Genomic DNA, 24,844 nt, shown 5'->3' with positions numbered 1-24,844 from the left:
TTATTACAGTGCCCAAGTTCCTTGTATAAAAATGTAATTTCCCAATTTAATAACATATTTTCCATTTACGGAACTGCAGCTGATTAGCTTCTTGGCAAGGGTATTCGTTTCCAAACTAACTTGAGGAAAGTAACATATATACACTGAATATAGCAAAACAGTTTGTCTTAATTTAGATATGGGACAAGTTTCTAAATCTGTGACAGATATGAAGATCTAAATAAATGCTACGGAAATATTTTAATGAACCTGTGCTTTACAAGTTCATTAAACGTCGCATTGAAGTTAATGATAGCAAAATTCTGCATGTTATGACTGAAGGCTTCTAGCTTGATGAGCACAATTCTCAGAAGATAAGGTGACTTCTTGCATTTTTTGCTTTAGATATTGCAAAGGTTCTCCAACAATTAAAGTAATGTAGGGTTCAATCTCAAGTTACAATAATGTGTGATTTAGAAGGGAACTTGGATTTGGTGTGAACCTTGTTTTTTTATATGTGTTCGAAGGATGTGGACTTTGTCTGCTGAGCCAGCATTTAATTGCTCAACCTCAATTGCCCTTGAGAAGGCGGAGACGATCTGCTTTTATGAACCACTGCAGTCTTTCAGGTGTGGAGTGAGTGAATGATTGTGGATGGGATGCCCATGAAATAGACTGCTGTGGGCTCTTGTATGTTGTTAAAGCTGTTTTCATCCAGGCTTGTGAAGAGTATTCCAACACACTCCTGACTGGAGCCCTGTAGATGGTTACAGGCTTTGGAGAGTTAGGAGGTGAGCTACTTTCTCCAGGAGTCCTAGCGTCAGACCCATTTTTATAACCACACTGTGTAAATAATTACTCAAGAATATTGATAGTGGGTGATTCAGTAATTGTAATGGCATTGAATATTTGGATTGTCTCTTACCAGATATTGTCATCAGCTGGCATTTGTGTGTTACAAATGTTACTTGCCTCCTATCATCCCAAACCCGGATATTGTCTATGTCTTGCTGCATTTGGAGGTGGACTGCTTTTTCCTCTGAGGAAATGTGAATGGTGCTGAACATCCCTCATTCTTACATTTTCATTGAAGGTAAGTTATTGATGAAGTAGCTGAAAATGGTTGGGCCAAAGACATCATCCCGAGGAACTGAGACTGAGATGATTGAACTCCAACCACCGCAACCATCTTCCTTCGTGCAATGTATGATTTCAACCAGCAAAGGGTACTCCTTTCTGAGTCCATTGATTCCATCTTAGCCAAGGCTCCTTGATGCCAGACTCAATCAAATGCTGCTTTAATGTCACGGGCAGTTAGTCCAGCCTCTGGAGTTCAGCTCTTTCACCCTCATTAGGACAAAGTCTACCGAAGAACCAGGAGCTGAGTGACTTTGGAAGGATGGAATTTGCTTTTATGTAAAAGGATTACAGATTTTGGAAGCCTGGTTGGTAGTTTGTAGATGGGACACATTGCAACTGTGCTGCTCCTGTGGTGGAGGGAATGAACGTTTTCAGTTGTGGATGGCTGCCAAACGATTGAATTGCTTATCTTGGGTGATGTCAAGATTGTGTGTTATTACACGCATACAGAGAGGTGGAAGTTATTTCTCTACATTTTTAACTTGTGACTTTAGATGGTGGATCAGAACAGGAAAGTCCTGACATGAATATTTGCTGAAGGACACAGAGCATCAGACTTCTCTCTGTACAGGATTTATGTGTCTGTTCAGTGGTAATTTCCAAAAGTTGATGCTAGTTGACTTGGTGTTGACAATGACAGAGAATGTAAAGTGCAAATGTTTAGACTCTCTCTTTGCATTGGAAATTGTCCATCTCTGAAGGGAATCATCAAATATTCCTATTTAGGACGACTGCAGCTGGAATCTACAGTCATAGAGGTAATTTAGTAAGCAACATTGTTTTCAGATATTTTAAAAAATCTATTAACCTTCAAAATTGGTAGAGTCAGAACCACAGATCACTCAGCAAGTGTTCGCAGTTTCCCTTTAAGAAAACACAGTCATTGGATTGGACTGTAGGTAAAACTGAAACACAGTGCTCTGAGGCTCCCACTCCCTACCATCCTCCAAGTTAAAGTACAGTCTTTAGAAATTAAAATTGAAGACCTCAGAGCAAGATTGCTGTACCAGAGTGACATCGGGGGCTGCTGTGTACTTGGCTTCACTGAGATATGGCTCACTTCCAGTATTCTAGATACAGCGCTTCAGCCTGAGGGCTTCACCTTCCATCACTGGGATTGAACAGCAGTGTTAAGTAAAGGCAGAAGCCGTCAGAAGGCTATCTTAAGAGTAGAAATGCAATTTTGTGTTAAATTAAAGATGCAATTGAATACAAGTCACCTAGAGCAGTCAAAGAATAGAAAAGGTAATACCTGGGAAAGGAGTCTCCACTGGCCTGGTTTTCCTTGTGATCCTGACCTAATCTCCATGTGTCTGACATGGAGTCTTCCACATCCGTAATGGTTGGTCTCTGTAGAGTTGTCGCTGCCTTGCATTCGAGGCTCCTTACTTTTAAATACTTCTTATCAATTCAAATGTCGCATTTCAAACCCATCGGCTCATGGTCATCTGGCTGACCATGTTCGCAATGGAAGTAGCCCAAGGCTACAAGCAGTATTGTTCTATGGCCTTCGCCTGCCCTTTCATTTCTTTGGTAACAACTTTTATTCTATTCAACTGTTGGTTAGATTTGGGGCATGTCACCATCATTGCAGCCTGGATATATTGGCAGTCCATAGCCTATGTTGTGATTGTGATTAAGGATCTCGGCCTGAAGTGTTGACTATTTATTCCCCTCCATAGATGCTGCCCGACTGCTGGAGTTTTCCAGCATTTTGTGTGTGCTATTCAAAATTTCTAGCATCTGCAGCAATTCTTGTGGCTGTGACCAGTACACTGAGGCAACTTTTTAATCTCATTGAGTGAATTGAATTGTTGAAGGCTCTTTTTCCTTTGGTTGGACTGATTATTAGGAAGAAGCCAAAATGGATCATCCACCCAGCACTTTGAATAATGATAACTGAAAATGCTTCAACTTTGGCATTCACATGATAAACATCACCATTGTTCGGGGAGAAGCTTTTCATGGAATATTTTCCCTCTCACTGCTTAACTGTACCACCACCTTCCACAAATAGATATGGCAGGACTGCCATTCGTTGGCCTACTCTTTTGACCACGGGATTACTTAGCTCAGTCAATTGCATGCTGCATTGAAGGGTTCAATATGTATTAGACCTCCTGCTGCAGTTTCACCCGCTTAGTTTCTCTTGGCACTGGTCCTGGATGCCTTCTTCTTGAAACAGGTGTAGTTCCTTGGTTTGATGTTAATGATAGCCTAAGTGTTATGCTAGATCACGAGGTTACAGATTGAGGTGATATATAACTGTAGAACTAATGTAAAAAACTTATCATAATAGTTTTTAAAATATAAGTGGATAAATATATGAAGATAAAAATTGATAGGACTCTCACTGAAAACTGATATAAGCAGGGTCAAATTAATTATTCGTATGCCATGAAGCTCTGTGATTCTTTAGAGCTGAGGGAGGTGTTAAACGATGACATATCCCTTTGAGCCATGATTGGGGGCAATCATAAAAACCCTGACCTACAATCCAACCTTGCATTCCACAGATGGTGCCTTTATCATCCCAGCAGTGCAGGTGCCATTGTGTTCAGGCTATTTGACCATCTGTCTTCCTGCTTATCTCTGCACCATTTAATCCTATCCTTAACTAGGCATTTATTAAGCTCCATTTTACTTGACTTAATTGACTTGGCATTAAATATCTTGCTTGCCAGAAAACCATTACTTAATGGGAAAAAAATCTTCTTGATTCTTACTTAAAAATTATCAATTTGCAGGTATGCCCTCTAGAGTTATTCAAATAGCCCAAATTAAATACCTTCTTTGTACTTAATCAATAACCATTGACCTTTTTAAAGATGATTCATACCCCTTTTCAAAGCTTATGTGTTTCCTGGAAAAATCATTCTAAATCTTTCTTAATAATTGTCTAGTTTGATTTTTTCACTTATTCTACAAACTGAGCTTAAAAACTTCTTTATCCAATAAAAATATTGTTGTTATTCATCTAAGAACTTGGCTTGTTAATGAATAGAATACTGCCAGGAACAATGATCAGATTTGAATTCGTTCCATAAGTCTATAGCTTTGATTTATCAAATATCCTCTGAAAATGAAAGGAAATTACTATCAATTGAAACAAGCCGTCCTGCAACTTAGTTACTGCCACAATTATTTTTTAATTTGATTTTGAAGCATGACCTATTGCTTCTAAATTGATGCTGACATTGTCTTATGGTGTCCGTATTTTTTAAATGAATATTAACAGATTCCTGACAAATGTTTGTGAAACAATTTTCCTGTTACTGGTCTGCTGACCAAATGATGTGTAACTGGCTGTTTTGTGTCATATTTCTTTTAGCAGCACCAGAGAAAGAATTCATCAATGTCCAGATACATCCCTTAAAGTTTTCTAACAGCAGATATTTGGTATTTATTTTGTTACTTGTTTATTTGAATATTGAAGAGTTTATTTTATAAATCATAGAGAAATATTTGAATTGTTCAACACCACATAAATTTCTGTTGCACATTTCTGAACTAATTCGACTGGATTTGGTACTTGTCACACTCTCTTTATTAGTAAGGACTGATGTGAAAAATTAATTTGACACATCTGTCATTTCCTAATCATCCTTATTATTTCTATGCACCATTCATTTTCAAAAAAAAATCTACTTCAATATTTATATATTATAGTTCTACATAAATTGTTTCCTTGTAACATATATCCTGCACATTAAAGTTCAAAGTTCAAAGTAAATTTTATTATCAATGTACATATTTATTATCAATGTATATGTCACCATATACAATCCTGAGATTCATTTTCCTGGGGGCATACTCAGTAAATCTATAGAATAGTAACTATAACAGGATCAATGAAAGATCAACCACGGTGCAGAAGACAACAAACTGTGCAAATGCAAATATAAATAAATAGCAATAAACAATGAGACCATGAGATAATGAGATAAAGAGTCTTAGAGTGAGAACATTAGTTGTGGGAGCATTTCAACGATGGGGCAAGTGAGTCTAGTTATACCCTTTTATTCAAGAGCATGATGGTTGAGAGGTAGTAACTGTTATTGAACCTGGTGGCCTGAGTCCTGGAGGCTCTTGTACCTTCAACCTGATGGCAGCAGTGAGAAGGTGACGGATGCTGCTTTCCTGCAACAGTGTTCCATATGGATGTGCTCAATGGTTGGGAGGACTTTACAGTGATGTACTGGGCTGAATCCACTATCTTTTGGAGGATTTTCTGTTCAAAGGCATTGGTGTTTCTATGACAGTGTGTGATCCATCCAGCCAATATACTGTCCACTACACATCTATAAAAGTTTGTCAAAGTTTTAGATGTCATGTGGAATCTCTGCAGACTCCTAAGGAAGTAAAGGCACTGTTAGGCTTTCTTTGCAATTGCACTTATGTATTGGGTCCAGGACGGGTCCTTTGATATACTAACACACAGGAATTTAAAGTTGCTAACTCTCTCCACCTCTGATCCTCCAGTGAGGACTGGCTTATGCCCTCTGGTTTCCCTCTCCTGAAGTCCATAATCAGTTTGTTGTTCTTGCTGACATTGAGTCAAGGGTTGCTGTTATGACACCACTTCTGTGATTCAACCCATAACAGTAATGTTTTCAGCAAACTTGAATATGGCATTGGAGCTGTGCTTAGCCAGAGTCATAGCTACAAAGTAAGCAGAGCAGGGGGCTGTGCACACAGCCATGTGGTGCACCTATGCTGATGGAGATTGTGCAGGAGATGTTGTTGCCAATCCAAACTGATTGGGGTCTACAAGTAAGTAAATCCAGAATCCAATTGCACAAGGAGGTATTGAGGCCAGGGTCTTGGAGCTTATTGATTAGTTTTGAGGGGATGATAGTATTGAATGCTGAGCTGTAGTCGATAAAGAGCATCCTGATGTGTGCATTGTTGCTGTCCAAGATTGAGTGAAGAGCCAGTGAGATGGCATCTGCTGTGAACCTAACCTATTGCTCTGGTAGGCAGATGGGAGTGGATCCAAGTCACCTCTCAGGCACACTTGAAAGAATCAGTTCATCATACATGCAAAAGTCGCTTGTAGCAGTTTGGATCAATGCCACATTTATAAAACAACAAATCAGAGCAAAAAAGGAAAGAAACAAATATCATAAAAGGTCCTTTCTAAGACCTCTTTCACTACTTCCTCATGTTCTATCTACATACATCATAGATATATAACATTTGACTCTGAGTTGTTGTGCACAGTTGTACACATGTAAATGGGAAAGATTTCATTCACCATTGATGTACCTTGTTCTCTGCCATATAATACCAAGAGAAAAAGTGGGACTGTGGGGTGACAGCATACAGGGACACTCTGAAAGCTTAAAAGAATGCAGCTTTAAATGAAGAATGGAAACACCAATGCCCAGGAATGGAAAAGACTACAGAATTATGTGGTAGCAACCCAGTCCACCACAGGCACAGCCCCTTCCACCATTGAGTACATTTAGACCATAAGATATAGGAGCAGAATTAGGCTATCTAGTCCATTGAGTCTGCTCCACCATTTCATCATGGCTGATCCATTTTCTTTCTCAGCCCCAATCTCCTGCCTCCTCCCTGCATTCCTTCATGCCCTGACTAGGTTGTTTTATATCCTCACTCTAATTTTGTTAGTAATTTCAAATTCCCACAGCTGCATTCCCACAGTGTAATCAAACCTCCTGCAGCCTCTTCTGTCACATTCGTGGTGGACATTGTGACCCTCCCTGACCTGCAGGTCTGAAGTTGAAATAGTGCGTTTGACAAATTTGGCCTGCCCCCATACCCTCTCCAGATTCGTCCCCAGGGTCCCACTGGCCCACCCCTTGGCTTCACTTGCTGGCATGTTGAGCAATTCACAGCTGCTGCTTTGGTGTCGGTGCCAGCCCTCAGACCGCAAAGAAAAAAGTATTGTAGAAAACGTGGATGAATTTAGGGAATGGATCAGCATGCAGAATAATGATGTTGTAGCCCTTAGTGAGATTTAGTTGCAGGAGATACAGGACTGGCAGCTCAATGTTCCATGGTTCTATTGTTTAAGGCGTGATGGAGCTGGAGGGATTAATGAGGGAGGATGGCATTACTAGTCAGGAAAAATGTCACCTTAGACAAGACAGACTGGAGAGTTCAAACAAGAGAGAAACTGCAAATGCTGGAAATCCAAGCAACACACGCAAAATGCTGCCTGACCTGCTGAGTTTCCCCAGCATTTTGTGTGTGTTGATTGGGGAGCTCGTCTAGTGAAGCTTTATGGATAGAACTAAGGAATAGGAAAGGTAATTAATGGGAGTATATTATACACTACTTATCAGTCGACGGGATTGAGAGGCACAAACTTGTAGAGAGATTGTAGACTGTTGCAAGAAACAGAAGGTTATGATAGTAGATGATTTTAAATTTCCACATATTGACTGGGACTCCCATATTGTAAAAAGGTTGGATGGTAAAGAGTTTCTCAAATCCGTTCAGGAAAGTTTCCTTAATCAGTACATAGAGATCCTAAATAGTGAGCGTGCGATACTAGATCTCCTATTAGTGAACGAGACAGGGCAGTTAACAGAAATTTGTATGGAACACTTTGCATCCAGTGATCATAATGCCATTAGCTTTCAGGTACTTATGGAAAAGGATAGGTCTAGTCCTCAGGTTGAGATTCTAAATTGGAGAAAGGCCAATTTTGATGGTATCAGAAAGGATCTGGCAAATGTGGATTGGGACAGGATACTTCTTGGCAAAGGTGTTCTTGTTAAGTGGGAGGCCTTCAAAAGTGAAATTTTGAGAGTACAGAGTTTGTACATTCCTGTCAGAATAAAAAACAAATAGTCATACTTTATTGATCCCGAGGGAAATTGGGTTTCATTACGGTTGCACCAACCAAGAATAGAGTATAGATATAGCAATATAAAACCATAAATAATTAAATAATAGTATGTAAATTATGCCAGGAAATAAGTCCAGGACTAGCTATTGGCTCAGGGTGTCTGACCCTCCAAGGGAGAAATTGTAAAGTTTGATGGCCACAGGCAGGAATGATTTCCTATGACGCTCAGTGTTGCATCTTGGTGGAATGAGCAGGTCTGGGGCTGGCTGGTGGTGTAGTGGCATCAGCACTGGACTTCAAGGCAGATGGTCCTGAGTTCAAACCCAGGCGGGTCCCAACCTGGGCAGCACCAATGTCAGCACGGAAGAAAGGCCTGGCAATTTGCTTCTGTATCTTGCCATGAAAACCCTATGGACCCTATGGTCCGTGAGGTCACGAAGAGTCAAACTTGACTAAATGACTGAATAACAACATAATAGGCTTAGGGACCATAAGTGCTTGAGAGGTACTGAGGCCCTGGTTAAAAAACAAGGTGTATAGTGGGTATCGACAGGTAGGAACAAATGTAGTACTTGAGTATAAGATATACAAAAGAACACTTCAGAAGGAAATCAGGAGGGCTAAAAGAGGGCATGAGGTTGCTCTAGCAGACAAGGTGAAGGAGAATCTTTCGTGCTTCTGCCATCCTTGCTGTGAAGGACTATAGGGATCTTGCTAAAATGGCTGATAGTCTACACTCAGCTAGGCAGCAGTGCATCATTCCTCCTCCTTTATCTACCTCAATAAACCCAGCCAACAAGGTCCCCAACAAAAGAACCCACCTGTGGCTGTGAAAGAGACGGTGCCGGGCCTGTATTTCCCCACAGTCGCTTTGGTACAAATGCTAGGAGTGCTGACCACCTTGCAGCTTCAACAGTGCCAGTGGACATCAGGGGCCTGTGAACAGGTGGGTTCCAGCTGACAGGGTCATCTACTGTACTTTATGGACACCCTTTCAGGGCGATGCTTCCTGTGTGACATAGGTGCTCAAGTGAGTGTGCTGCCAGCATCACCTATTGATGAGAAAGCAAAGAGTGATGAAACCTTGCTGCGGGCCACCAATTGTAGCAGGATCCATCCTTGTGGGACGCGACAGGTGACACTTTGCTTCAGTGGGTGACGATACACATGGGAATTCATCCTGGCTGAAGTGGCTAAACCTCTGCCCGGTGCAGAATTCCAGTGTGCCCAAGGAGTATTCCTCAATCCTAAGAACTGACAGCTTGTGGAGGTCAAGGCCTTTGGGTAGTTATCCTGCTCCCCCAGTAAGTTCCCCACAACAATTTTGTAAAGAGCATGCACCACTGCATGTGAGCTTACTCAACTGCTGAGCAAATTCCCAAAACTCACCAACCCACATTCTCCACTATAGTTATTCAACATGGGGTCAAGCACCACACTTCTACATCTGACCCACCAATCTATGCCCGTGCTCATAGACTGGACCCAGGAGAGCTGGCAACGATGAAGGCTGAGCTTACCAATATGGGAAGACTGATATTGTACGACAGTCAAGTAGCACCTGGGCTTTGCCCGTCCATATGGTCCCCAAGTCTGATGGTGGTTGCTGCCCACGTGATGATTACCGATGCCTTAATGAGGCCACCACCCTCGATCGCTACCTGGTTCCACACATCATGTTTAGTTAGAAAGTTAATTTTTACCAAAATCGATCTAGTTAGGGGCTACCATCAGGTGCCTGTGTGCTGGGAGATCATTCCCTAAACAGCTGTGATAACCCCGTTTGGCCTTTTTGAGTTTCTGCGTATGCCGTTTTGGCTGAAAAATGCAGCACAGACTTTTCAATGGCTGATGGACTCTGTATTAAAAGACTCAGATTTTCTTTTTGTTTACCTGGATGACATACATGTCCCTAGTGCATCCTAATCCGAACCAGTATCTCACCTCTGCACATCTTTCCAATGCTTAAGCCAACACAGGTTGATTACTAACCCTGCTAAATGCCTGTGGGTTGTCAACCCTTGACTGTCTTGACCTCTGCAGAAGGTGCAAAACCCCTCTCATCAAAAGTATCCGCTATTATAGATTTCCCACCACCCTGTACTACTAAAAAAACTACAGGAGTTTTCAGGTATAGTGAATTTCTATCACCACTTCACTCTGTGAGCTACTGAACTTATGCTCCCCCTGTACAGTGTGCTTAATGGCAATACCCTTAATCACGGTCAGCAGACATCACCAGGGCATTTCATGATACTGGACAAGTTCTTCACAACTCGACCCTACTGGTGCGCCTGCTCCCCAACATACCCATAGCCACTACTACTGATGTCTCAGACAACACTGTGGGTGCTGTGCAGGAACAGATGGTCAGTGGTGTGTGGCAGCCGCTTGCCTTCTTCAGCCAGCAGCTCTGTCCCCTCAAAGGAAGTGCAGCGAGTTTGACCGTGAGCTTCTCGGTCTCTATCTGGCTCTCTGCCATTTTTGTTTTCTTCCAGCGGGTTGCCATTTCACAGCATTTGTTGATCTCAAAGCCCTCTGATAGCTAAAATATCAGACCCTTGGTCTGCACAGCAGTAATGCCAACAGGCCTAAATATCCGAGTTTCCAAATGATACATTGTACAACATATCAAGGGAAAAAATAATGCCCTGGCTGATTTCCTCTCACGACCATCTGTTAAGGCCATACACATAAGGCTTATCTGTGCTGACATGGCAGTTGACCAAGCTACTGACCTAGAGGTCCAGGCTTACCGAACAGCAGTCAAAGGCCTATTTTTGACACCATATGTGGCCTGCTGTATCCAGGCTGGAAGGGCTCACAGAAGCTGTTTGCACTAAAGTTTATGTGGCATGGCCTTAGAAAGGATGTACATGATTGGACTACAGCTTGTGTGGAGTGCCAGCAGGCTAAAATTAACTGTCATGTTCAGGCACCATTGGCACCTTTTGAGGTCAATGTGAACCTTGTTGGCCCTCTTCCCTTCTCCTGCGGTTTCACACAGCTCCTTACCATGTGGCCAGAGGTCAACCCTCTAGCATCGGCGATGGCCACAGGCTTGGCTCAGGCATTCATCAGCACCTGGATTGCTCAGTTTGGTACCCCCATCTGATATTTCCTCTGCCTGCCGTCCCCAATTCATATCAGACCTCTGGGCTACGAAGGCTCGGAAATTCGGTGTTAGGCCACATCACACCATGGCCAATCACTCAAAGTCCTATTTCACTGCTCCTTAAAGCCTGCTCCGAGGGCTTCCCTGATCAATAAGTGTTGGTATGATTGTCTCCCTTGGGTCCTGCTGGGCTCAGAGTAGCTCCAAAAAAGGACCTGCAGTTGTCAATGACTGAGTTGGTATACGGGCAGCTGTTTTGAGTGCCAGATGGTTTCATTCCTGACGTCACAACCACCTTGTTGGCCTTTCAACAGCGTTCCACCCTCCTCAGTAAATTCAATTCCTTTGCACCTATTTCTTCCTCCTATCATGGCGTACAGCACTCTTGGATTCCTGTTGAACGACATTCCACCTCGTTTGTTTTCATTTTTCCATACTGCACACCAACATAACCTTAGGTTTCCTTACAATGCTCCGCTCAACATTTTGGAATGGGGAGAGAAGACTTTCATCACAGACAAGAGGGGTGAACTTGAACAATTTTGGTAGCTTGCCTTAAACTGGCCCACCAAGATTTGGAGGATTCTAAATCATGACATGACCATAAGCGTGTCAACACACCTCGGGATGAGCCAAAGGCACCTGTTGTTACTCCACCCATGGAACAAAGGACCTGAGCCGGGTAGCTTGTCTGATCTCTGGACAGGCTCACAATGCTGGTTTTGGTAAATTCTGGGGTCAGGGGGTGGGGAGTGAGTGGTGGTGGTGCTGTGTAGGGTAACGTGATTGGAAATGTGCATAATTCACAAACATGGACATTGAGTTGGGGTTTCACATTAAGTGGTTGGTCTGATGAGATGACATAATTACATAATTGTTTTCCCTTCACTTCGTGTTCACTGTTTGGAGTAGAATAAATGAGTTGTTATGGCTTTTCTTAACCATAAAATGCCTCTGCTGCTTTTGGGTGATTCTTCAATTAGAGCTACTTTTGACTACATGAAATTCTGAAAAATGAATTTTCTTGACACTTTGTTTTGTTTATTCTATAACCTTTTTTTAGGCTCTGAAATGAAGACCAGATCTTTGCATTGATCAACCTTTAAGAGAACTTTAATATTTTAAGGCATTTTTGCAGAGTTTTCACGGATCAGTGTCATTATCATCACAGCATCAAAATACTGAATTTAAGTTAAAATGAAATGACAACAAGTATCATCCCTGAAGAAGATGACAGAGTCTGTCATCAGAACGCCGGTTATCATTGATACCCATACCCGGCTGGAAGCCCAAGAAGAGTTTATTCATCATATACGCCGGGAAGGCACTAGATCCTTTCCCAAAGAGTCCAAATTCAATTCTGCAAATAAAAAGTGTGCATTTTAATAAATTTGTTTTAACTCATTTTAAGTATGTTCAGAATATATTTTTGAGACACATTTTCTTAAGCATGTCAATATTTTCCTTGGCTAAACAACAAAACATTTGGTTACTAACCCTTGTTGACTGAATGCTGGTTTTAACATCAAAGCACTTGACTCCAGCAAATGAGTTCAGACCAGTATTACTAAACAAAACTTCATTTCCCATCAAAATATGCACTATGATGGTAATGATAAAATACTTCTGACATTGACAAATAATGGTTTTACTTTATCATTAACTCTGAAAAAGCATCTGTCCAAATAGAAGAAGCAATGCTTACAATTAAAAACACATTCTTACAGTCTGCACTATTTATCAAGATTCCATAAGAGATCACAGAATTTAAGGCAGGTGGCCAGAGAACTTTGTTAAAACATCTATATGAGCTATGAACATTGGTAGCCTAGCTAAACTAGGTATTGTCTAGTCTTGTTAAAAAAATAATAATGCTTACAAAACATCTGCCTAACCCTCCCCAACTCTGGAATAAGCAGCAATTAAAAATTCTAACGTATTATAGGGATTATTATTTTTCAACTGTCCATAAGATAGAACCCTTTTTAACACTGACAAAGCATTTACTCAACCCTCTACACACTTTTTTTAATCAGTAAAACTTATTGTATGAAAAATTTACAGAAATCTTAGCAACTCTGAAAAAAGCAACACCTCAAATTTAAAGCACCTTCTTGTAGTCTCCATTAGTGTATAGGTGAAGCCTTAGGAAGATGGAGATCATTCTGCTCTTGTTGCTGGCCTACTGGAGATTCTGGCAGGGTATTCTCTGCTATAAAACTTTGTACTGCCTGTCTTTTCTTTTCAGCAGCCCTTTTGTTTCTTTGATTGTCTCCATTGTCTCCATTGTCATCCCTTCAGTCTCTGTTGGTGCTTTGGTAATTGTGAAATGATCTTAAGTGTTCCTGTCTCCTTTTTTTTGTTGCTTTCTTTCTCTTTCAAAGTATTGATATTTGACTGGAGCTACTTTGTGTATTTTTTTGATCAGTCTGATGATGATTTTGGGACCATCTTGACAACTTCAGTGCCATTGTGTGATGGTAAAGACATGTGATGGTAATGACATTCTCACTTTTTAAAGAAAAAGTTAACGAAATTTCGCGCTTGCTAACTCGACTGGATAGCTAGCTTGTAAATGTAATTTAAATATACAGAAATAAAGTGAAGTTATTCATTTCTCAGTTAAACACTCAAATAGTGACTCCTTTGTTAATGGACATGTAATAAACATACTCTCAGATCAGGAGGTATAAATCTTTAAAACGCTGATATTTCTGGACATCAAAATGTTAGTCATCAGCCATGACAGCCACATGCTCCCCTGTCACTTCTCCTTTCCATGGCAACCGCATAAACAGTTGTTTGAAAAAAGTCTCTAAAATGTGTTGCATGTTGGTAATGATAGAAGTGTTTGGGACCATATTTCTTTGTCATAAAATATGTACAAATTGTATAAAAATAACCCACATTAATTTGACACGTGTCTTAAAAGTTCTTGTGAGAAAATGCAAACTGAAAGTTTCATGAGTTGAATATTTATCATTACTTTGTTTTGAAGACTAAGCTACAGAGTCTTGGTAGGGGACAAGTCCAAAATAGTGAAGTTCTGGCGCATCCAAGTTTTTAACTCACTTAAAAATTAAGAAAATATTATTTATGAGGCATTCAGAATAAAAATTGGAATTAGAACATTGAACATAGAATAGTACAGCACAGTACAGGCCCTTCGGCCCACAATGTTATGCCGACACTTAAACACTGCCTCCCATATAAACCCCCACCTTAAATTCCTCCATATACTTGTCTAGTAGTCTCTTAAACTTCACTAGTGTATCTGCCTCCACCACTGACTCAGGCAGTGCATTCCACGCACCAACCACTCTCTGAGTAAGAAACCTTCCTCTAATATCCCCCTTGAACTTCCCACCCCTTACCTTAAAGCCATGTCCTTTTGTATTGAGCAGTGGTGCCCTGGGGAAGAGGCGCTGGCTGTCCACTGTATCTATTCCTCTTAATATCTTGTATACCTCTACCGTGTCTCCTCTCATCCTCCTCTCCAGAGAGTAAAGCCCTAGCTCCCTTAATCTCTGATCATAATCCATACTCTCTAAACCAGGGAGCATCCTGGTAAATCTCCTCTGTACTCTTTCCAATGCTTCCACATCCTTCCTACAGTGAGGCGACCAGAACTGGACACAGTACTCCAAGTGTGGCCTAACCAGAGTTTTATAGAGCTGCATCATTACATCGCGACTCTTAAACTCTATCCCTCGACTTATGAAAGCTAACACCCCATAAGCTTTCTTATCTACCCTACCTACCTGTGAGGCAACTTTCAGGGATCTGTGGACATATACCCCAGATCCCTCTGCTCCTCCACACTGCCAAGTTACTATTCTCTAACTTTTAAAACAACAGTACTTGTTTTGGTAAAAACTATTTTTTTTCCTAATTAAAGAATCATCCTTTTATTTGTGAAAACCTGCAAGACTACAACATAAAAGGGAACACATTTTAACCTGCATGGGTTAAGGGTGAAAGGTGCAATGTTTAAGGGGAAAATGAGGGGAATCTTCTTCACTCAGACGGTGGTGCGAGTGTGGAACAGGCTGCCAGTGCAGTGCAAGTGGTGGAGGTGGGTTTGATTTCAACATTTCAGATAATTACACAGACAGGAGGTTTATGGTCCAGGTGCAGGTCAATGAGACTAGACAGATGATTAGTTTGACAGTGACTAGGTGGCCTGAAGCTAGGTGTGTGAGTGTTCTATGATTCTATGACCTCCGTGGATGAGTGTGTGTATTCAGGAACATACTGGACATACCCAAACTAAAAGTCACGGATGAACCAGGAGATTCATAGTCTGCTGAGAGCTAGGTCTGTTGCATTCAAGACTGGTGATCCAGAACTACACAAGAAGGCTGAGTACAATTTACAGAAAGCTATTTTAGAAGTTAAAAAGCAATTCCGATTGAGGTTAGAGACGGAATCGGATGCACATCAGCTCTGGCTATTACTTCTTACAAAGCAAAACCTAACATCATAAATAACTGTGATGCTTCACTTACAGATGAGCTCAATGCCTTTTATACCTGTGCAAATCCCTGCAGCATCTTGTGACCTTCTGATCTCTGTCTTGGAGGCCAACATCAGAACATCTTTCAAGAGGGTGAACCCTCGCAAGGCGTCAGGTCCCGATGGTGTACTTGGTAGAGCTCTAAAAACCTGTGCCACCCAACCGGTGGGAGTGCTCAAGGACATCTTTAAACTCTCAATGCTGCAGTCGGAGTTTCCTACCTGCTTCAAAAGGGCAAACATCATACCAGTGCCCAAGAAGAGCTGGGTGAGCTGTCTCAACAGTTATCACCCAGTGCCACACACATCTACTGTGATGAAATGCTTTGATAGGTTGGTCATGGCTAGAATCCACTCCTGCCAAAGCAAGGTCCTGGACTCACTACAATTTGCCTTTTACCACAATAAGTCTACAGCGGGTACAATCTCAATGTCAATCCAGAATGAGGGGTCACAGTTTAAGGATAAAGGGGAAGCCTCTTAGGCCTGAGATGAGAAAAAACTTCTTCACACAGAGAGTGGTGAATCTGTGGAATTCTCTGCCACAGGAAACAGTTGAGGCCAGTTCATTGGCTATATTTAAGAGGGAGTTAGATATGGCCCTTGTGGCTAAAGGGATCAGGGGGTATGGAGAGAAGGCAGGTACAGGGTTTTGAGTTGGACGATCAGCAATGATCATACTGAATGGCGGTGCAGGCTCGAAGGGCTGAATGGCCTACTCCTGCACCTATTTTCTATGTTTCTATGTCTGTCCACTTGGATCACATGGACAATAGCAATACCTTTGTCAGGCTGATGGTCATTGATTACAGCCCAGCGTTCAACAAAATTTTACCCTCAAAAAGCTCCAAAACTTGGGCCTCTGTACTTCCTTCTGCAAATGGATCCTTGATTTCCTCACCAGGAGACCACAGTCCGTGCAGATTGGAAATAACACCTCCTCCTCACTGACAATCAACACTGGCACATCTCAAAGATACATACTTTGCCCACTGTTCTACTCTCTCTACACTCACTGCAGCACACCTCCCACTCTGACTGACCTACGGCACTGTTCACAGCCAGCCCATTGGTGAGGCTTCAAAGAACTATCCTCAAGACCCCTGACCTTTGTGTTTTTATACCCCTTCCATGGATAAGAACTGCTGTAGTATGTGGAACAGCTGAAACCACCAAACCAGAATCAATTATCACTTGTCATCATCCCTGTATTCACCTAACTCTAATGTTCTCAAGGCTGTATTCCCAGAGTGTAATCAAAGCTCCTGCAGCGTATTCTGATACATTCAAGCCCAAAGTGTTGAGACATTCAACAAGATTAAAGGTTAACCATTTACAATACAGGAACTCAGCAGGCCAGGCAACATCTATGGAAAGGAATAAGTAGTTGAAGTTTTGGACCAAGACCCTTCATCAGGACTCATGATACTGTCCCTTCCTATTTCCTATGGCTGTGAAGACTAAAGTTAATTCAGAATTATCATTTTTTTGAGAGCAGCTAAACTGAGACACAATTTCAGACCTAATGGGGTTTAATAATGTTAGGCAAATTGAAAGAGAAAATTGATTTTGTTGAACTTTGCTGAATTTGAAAACAATATACTAAACTATGAACAGGCAACTAACAGAAATCAAGCAACACACACAAAACACTGGAGGAACTCAGCAGACCAGGCAGCATCTACGGAAAAGAGTACAGTCAAAGTTTTGTGCCAAGACCCTTCGGCAGGACCTTGAAACGTTGACTTCTATAGTTGCTGCCTGGCCTACTGAGTTTCTCCAGCATTTTGTGTGTGTTGCTTGGATTTCCAACTTCTGCAGATTTTCTCTTGTTAGAAATCAAGCAATATCAAGAAAAAGTGATGAACATTTACAAAGCAATTGTCAATGTTTTATGCAGAATATTTTCCAGCTTTATATGAGAGTTGTGCATTGACTCATCTATAAGTTTTTAAATGAACTTTAATTGGTAATTGATCCATAATAGTTAGTTTTAACAAAGCTACTTGTCCCAAAGACCATCAATGCACCAATAAGGATAAAGACAAGAAGAGTCAGCATCTAACTCTCAGTAGAAGTGGATAGACTTCCTTCTGTAACCAGTTGCTATCATCCAAGTAATCACATTGTCAAATTTGCCGATGACATGACACTGGTGCGGCTCATCACCAACAGTGATGAGACAACCTATAGAGAGGAGGTGGAAGAGCTCAGGGCATGGTGCCAGGCAAATAATCTCTTCCTCAATGTCAATAAGTCAAAGGAGATGGTTATTGACTTCAGGAGATCTCACACCACTCACATTCTGTTGTGCATTTAATATTTAAGTAATATTTGAGTAATATTGTAAACATATTGTTTGATTAAGCATTTGTTGTTGTTTACATTATAGGTTATATGTAAAGGTACATAAATTGCACATGTCATCATGCTACCACGTGATATGTAATACAGCTCGCTTAAAGTAAAAACAATGAACTAAGACTGATAGCTCTCGGTTCTCTTGTTTTACTTTCAATTAATTTTTATGTTTTGTAGTAACAAAACTTAACAGTTTTAAGCAAGCTCGAGACAACTACCTACCTGTTGAAGTGCAGCGTGTTGTTCGTGATAAGAAAGCAGTGCAGCATGTGCTTCTTCAGAAAAGGAGACCAAAACTGTTAAGTTAAACAAAGCTGAATTCCTGGGTTCATAAACAGTGAGCACTGGGTGATAATAGCTATAAAAAATAGCGGAAATAGCTGACTATATCAAAAAGATTGACGCATTTGATTACACAACATGTAATTGGAATATGTATACTGAGTTAATTGAGTAATATTTTTAATCAAGTGGAATAGCAAATGAGGGATGTCCAATCCTTATACACCTCCGTTCCCCAGCAAGAAGGCCTCAAGACCCTCCACTACTTCCTGGATAATAGACTTCACCAGTTCCTTACCACCACTACACTCCTCCGGTTGGCGGAACTGGTTCTCACACTTAATAACTTCTCTTTTGGCTCTTCCCACTTTCTTCAGACTAAGGGTGTAGCTATGGGAACTCGCATGGGACCCAGCTACACCTGCCTCTTTGTTGGTTATATGGAACAGTCTGTGCTCCAAACCTATTCTGGTACTGCTTCCCAACTTTTCCTTCGGTACATTGACGACTACATTGGTGCTGCTTCCTGCACCCATGCTGAGCTCGTCAATTTCATCGACTTTACTTCAGACTTTCACCCAGCCCTCAAATTCACTTGGTCTATCTCAGACACTTCTCTCCCCTTTCTCGATGTCTCGGTCTCCATCTCTGGAGACAGACTGTCCACTGACATCTTCTACAAGCCCACTGACTCTCATAACTAACTCGACTATGCCTCTTCCCACCCCGCCACATGTAAAAATGCCATTCCCTATTCCCAGTTCCTCCATCTCCGCCGCATCTGCTCCGAGGATGAGGCTTTTCGTTCCAGGACATCTCAAATGTCCTCTTTCTTTAAGGATTGTGGTTTCCCTTCTACCGTCATCAATGATGCCCTCACCCGCATCTCCTCCATTTCCCGCACTTCGGCCCTCACCCCATCCTCCCGCAACCACAACAGGGACAGAGTTCCCCTTGTCCTTACCTACCATCCCACCAGCCTCCGGATCCAGCACATTATCTTCCGCGACTTCCGCCACCTTCAACAGGACCCCACCACTAAGCACATCTTTCCCTCTGCACCCCTCTCCGCTTTCCGCAGGGATCAGTCCCTCTGCGACTCCCTTATCTGCACGTCCATCCCCAGTGATCTCCCACCCAGCACTTATCCCTGTAAGCGTAAGTGCTACACCTGTCCCTACACCTCCTCTCTTGCCACCATTCAGGGCCCCAAATAGTCCTTCCAGGTGAGGCAACACTTCACTTGTGAGTCTGTTTGGGTCACCTATTGCATCCGGTGCTCCTGGTGCAGCCTCCTTTACATCAGTGAAACCCGACGCAGATTGGGGGACCGCTTCGTCGAGCATCTCCACTCCGTCCGCCACAACAGACAGGATCTCCCGGTAGCCACCCACTTCAACTCTGCTTCCCATTCCCATTCGGATATGTCCATACATGGCACCCTCTATTGCCATAATGAGGCTAAACTCAGGTTTGAGGAGCAACACCTCATATACCATCTAGATAGTCTCCAGCCCCTTGGTATGAACATAGATTTCTCCAACTTCCGATAATTCCCTCCCCCTCCCTTCCTCTATCCCTATTTCACTCTACCCCCTCCCCCCAGCTCCCTCATGGTTCCGCCTCCTTCTTCTACTACCCATTGTTTTCCTGCCTATGACATCAATGCTTCCCCTCGCCCACCCCTTTGTCTTTCAAATTACTGGTCTTTCAACTGAACCTACAAGCACTCTTCAAATCCTTCACCATCTTTCATTCTTCAGTCCTGACGAACGGTTCCGGCCCAAAACATCGACTCATCGTTTCCACTGATGCTGCCCGACCTGCTGAGTTCATCCAGCGTACTGTCAATGAGAAACAAATACCAGCTTTGCTGAGCACATTGGGTGGAAAGCATACAGTTTTCTCTGGAGTTTGAGTGCTCCAACCAAAACAGCTGAAATGAGTTTTTGCTGATATCATGAAAGTAATGCAGGAACATTTAGAATTAAAACCAGTGTTGATTGCAAAATACTTTAGTTTTCATAAGCGGAATCAAAAAGAAGGCCAGTCCATTGCAGTGTACGTGGCTGAACTGAAGAGATTACTTGAGTGTTGTCAGTTCTGTGAAGGGCTTAATATGAGATTGTTTCATTTGGGAAATCTTACTAGAAACATTCAAAAATGGCTCCTAACTGAAGCACAACTTACGTTTAAAAGAACAGTTGAAATTGCTGTATCAATGGAAACAGTAGACAGAGACACCTTCGAGTTTCAATCATGAATGAAAGTGAATGTGAACAAAATTACAATGGTAAAACAGAAACAAGCCTGGCTGAACAAACTGTGTTACCATAGTGACAGGGGCTCACATATGCCAGACTAATGCAGGTTTAAGGATGAAACTTGCAGAAAAGGCAACAAAGTGGGATACATACAAAAAGCATTTTGGGCAGAAAAAATAAATGGGGCTAAACAGGGAAGAGAAAAATAAAAAAGTCAGTTTGCAGTTTCAGAAAACACTAATCTGCATACTATTTATGAAAAAAAGATAATGATAAGAGTCACACAGGACTGAGCAGCCTTGAGATGTACAATGGGAAAGCTAACAAAAGGCCAGGAATCCTACCCACTATCAAAGACATATGTACTAAAAGGTGCAGGAAAAGGGCCAGTAACATCATGAAGTATCCCATCCACACTGCTCATCAACTGTTTGTCCCACTCTCATCAAGCAGGAGGCTACATATCATCCATGTCAGGATCTCCACACTCAAAAACAGTTACTTTCCCCAAGCAGTAAGGCTGATCAACACCTCCACCCACTAACTCATTCTTCCACACACTCCACTACCACTGTTTTATCATTTCCTGTTAGAGTCACCTTATGTACAGACACTCATGTGCCTAGCATCATTTTATGGACATAAATCAATCTATGCATATAAGCTATCTTATGTATTTATATTTATTGTTGTGTTCTTTATCTTGTTATGCTTTTTTTTGTGCTACATCAGATCCGGAGTGAGAATTATTTCATTCTCCTTTACAATGTAAAGATATTAAACAATCTCGAATTGAATATAGCAGTGAAAAATGGGCAACACTTTTGTGAGGCCTGCCATAGCAGCAAGATCCAAATTTTTCTTTCTTTGTTACAGAAAAACTGTGGTTAACCATCCCTGTGCTGTGTGCTGCAGGATATTTTGCTGCAGAGAAGCTGTGCTTGAGTTCTTGAGAGATTTTTCAGTCAGATATTGTTTCTCATGCCATTTCTTGGAGATGCCAGTGCAATGCTCATATGGCCTCAAAACTGGACTCAATGCAGGAAATTCCTGAAGGAGCATATTTCAGATCTAGAATTAAACAGCGTATATGAGGGACATTGTAATACCACCAGGTGGATCTGTTTCTTAGTGTAAGGCGATAATACCATCTTTATAATGTCCTTCTATCTGTTCTGGCCAATAGATCCTTTACTAAAACCACCCACTTGAACAAAAGGCCACAAACTTCACTAAATGTCCTAGGCTACATTTACCTGCTGTTTAAATGTTTTGAAACCAAATTACAGTAACACATTTAGAAACATGAGGCTTATTAACTGTAAAACTTTCATTCCATAGCTCCACATACTTGAGAAGTACAGGATAAAAAATCTGGTTCTGAACATGTTTTATGTAAGTACTGCTTATAGACGCAGTTGGACTTGAAGATTTGCTTGTGGGAATCAGACAGATAAAACTTGATACTTTCTAATCTGCTGTGGCCTGTCCAATAAATCCCTTTGATCATTAAAGACTGAAGGGAAGTTCAAATTGAGAAAAAAAAGCCTCTATATCATTGAACACTTTGAAGTATATAATCTTCTGTAACACTCTGTAAAGTGGGTATTTACTTCTTGGGAGTTTTAAGTATTTGGCTTGAAGGGGTGAAGTAGAAGGGATAAGCTAGTAGTTTTGATTTTAACAGTATTAGCTAATAATTTAGATATTTGGTCACGGTTTTCACAAAATGGCTGTGATATGATTAAATGTATATCTTAGTTTTACACAAGTTATGAATGATTATTGATCTGAAATATTAACCACTTCTCTTTTGCACAGATTTCATTGGACCTGTTGGTACTTTCAGAAGTTTCTGCTGTGATCTTTATTTTACAGACATCCAGTTCAAATCTTTTTCAAACTCAAGATTTACAATTGTTATAAGGGATTTTTTTTTTGTCGCCTTGGGTGTTTCTAAACTTTACTTTAAAGTTATAAAAAGCCACATTGAATCCGGTTTCTCATGTCAATTCTCATAATTTCACTGGGAGACTTTTCCCGTGCCATCTCCCAAGCAAGAATACAGTATTTAATTTACTCTCATAGTAATGCATATATTTTAGAACACCAAGAATATATGATTTATTTTCCAACTCAAACATGGTTGAGAAATCCAAAAGCATCAACAGCCACATATAATCCATGGAGTGGATTTGAAAATGAAATTGAAAGATCATAGTTCCTTGAAAGTTGCATCTCAGGCAGAGAGGATGACGAAGAAGGCTTTTTGCATGTTTGCCTTCATGGGTTAGAATATTGAATACAAGTTCTGGGACTCTTGTAACAACTGTTCAAGACATTGATAAGGCCACATCTGGAGAACTGTGTGCACTTGTGGCCACCCTGCTATAGCAAGAATAACTGTAGAGGGTATAAAAAGATTTGTGAGGATGTTATTGGGACTGCAGGGATTAGATTAAAAGGTTGGATAGACTTGGACTTTTGTCCCTGGAGCTTAGGCGGCTGAAGGATGAAATCATGAGGGGCATAGATAAGGTGAATAGCCAAAGTGTTTTCTACAGAGTAGGGGAGTCCAAGACTAAAGGGCATAGGTTAAAGTGAGAGGGAAAAGAATTAGAAAGGACAATAGGAAAAAATGTTTTGAATAGAGGGTAGTCAGTATATTCAATGAGCTGTCAGAACAAGTGGCAAAAGATGGCTGTTACAATTCTAAGAATACATTTTGAATTTTTATCATTGCTACAAAATTTATCTTTTCACGCATTTTCTCTAGACCAAATTAATAAACTGTGTAGTATGGGAAAGTCTTTTTACGATTCTGATGAAAGGTCATAGGCCTGAAACAAACGCAGTTTCTCTTCCACAGAGGCTGTCTGACCTGTGTAATATTTACAGCGTTTTATGCTTTTTAAAAAAATTTTAGATTTCCAGCATCTGCAAAGTTCTAATTTATTTTTTCTCCTTATTTGCCTCACCTTCATACCATTTCTGGAGAACCCCTAATTAGTAATATTACAGACATGTGGATACATCTGCCCAATACAAAACATTTCAAAAAACTTCATAATTTTAAATGGCTCAGTGAATGAAATTCCCTCTAAGGAGAAAATTCTTGTTTTCTTGACTCTTCACATAAGCAAAGTCCATGTCACTATCATTCATCAGGGACACAATATATTCCTTATTCAGGTTACACATGATCGATATAATAATCCATCTGAAGTCCAACTAGTCACTTGCACTGCTATGAAAAATGCATGCTTAGTTAGAAGTTGCATCAACATGTGCATGCTTTTTATGCCAATTTGTGCATAAAGGCTATTTTGAATTCATCAGTTGGGCTAGCATTTTACCAGGTTGGTTAGTCATCATTGGGAAATTGGTAGTTCCAGGCATCAACTCTTCATATCTGATGTCTGCTCACAATTGGGGTTGCATCCAATGATATCCTCTAGAGAGCAGAGAGCACTTCTACATTTACCGACAGGATGCTGCCCATGTCCTCTCCCTGACACAGTTTTATCTGCTGCCATTTAATCGATAAACATCATAAACAGTGATAACAGTTCAGAGCAAAGCAGTTGTGATCAGAGAGTATAAAATATAAGATATAGTAGCCATTAATACAAGAAACAGCATGCATCTTACTTCAGATGCAACCTGTACGAGCAGAAATCAATTTTGAAATAACGGAACAATTGTATGACTGAACTACATTGGATTTTTCCTTGTTCTTATTATGTGCGTCCTTGTAAAAAATACATATAAATTCGTGGTTAACTTGTGTTTCTCTTGTGCACATTGCATGTCTATTGCTTTGTGCCTGCGTTGCTGCTTCATATATAATTTTCAATGCAACTGTGCACACATGTACTTGTGCACAAGAGAATAAAATTGACTTTGAACAAACACCAGATTCTGTGAAGAGAGCAGCTATCGGCAGACAGCAGAAGGCCACTTTAGAAGTTTGGTTTGAAAGTGACATCACCATGAGACATTCTTATAATTATTGCTCAACTATAAGACAAGGCAGCTACTTTAATTGGCCCAGATCAAGCAGACATCAAACATCTACAAGTAAGCTGTTCTACACCATTGTAATATGCATCAAAGGAGGATCCAGGCAGGCTATTTTGCCACTTAGCTGATGAACTATAGGCATATTTCTTCTGTCAATCAACATTTGATATTTTTTTACTTGGAGAACCGTTCCTCAGTACAGTAATAAAATAAATATATGTTGAATATCTGGGATCATGTATTCAGAAGTTTTAAGACCATCCATGTGAACTACTTAGCCGGATATAATTGTATGGGTAGTTTTGTCAGTTAAGACATGCTCCATTGAAAGTATGTATTGGG

General features: G+C 41.0%; 1 long non-coding RNA gene across 2 annotated transcripts; it reads left to right on the top strand.

Moving 5' to 3' along the window:
* The first annotated feature begins 634 nt into the window (after positions 1–634).
* Positions 635–12,422, top strand: LOC134343568 (uncharacterized). Of its 2 annotated transcripts, none has more exons than XR_010017271.1 (3): positions 635–770; positions 908–4,518; positions 12,121–12,422. It is a non-coding gene; the product is annotated as an uncharacterized LOC134343568 (long non-coding RNA). The 2 variants fall into 2 exon arrangements; XR_010017270.1 differs by lacking the exon at positions 12,121–12,422 and having other exon boundaries at positions 908–1,072; positions 4,451–4,825.
* The last annotated feature ends 12,422 nt before the right edge of the window (positions 12,423–24,844 follow it).

The sequence above is a fragment of the Mobula hypostoma genome, chromosome 3 (genome assembly GCF_963921235.1).
Source record: "Mobula hypostoma chromosome 3, sMobHyp1.1, whole genome shotgun sequence".
NCBI lineage: Eukaryota > Metazoa > Chordata > Chondrichthyes > Myliobatiformes > Myliobatidae > Mobula > Mobula hypostoma.
Note: the sequence above shows the minus strand (reverse complement) of the source record. Positions and strands in the feature narration are given on the sequence as shown.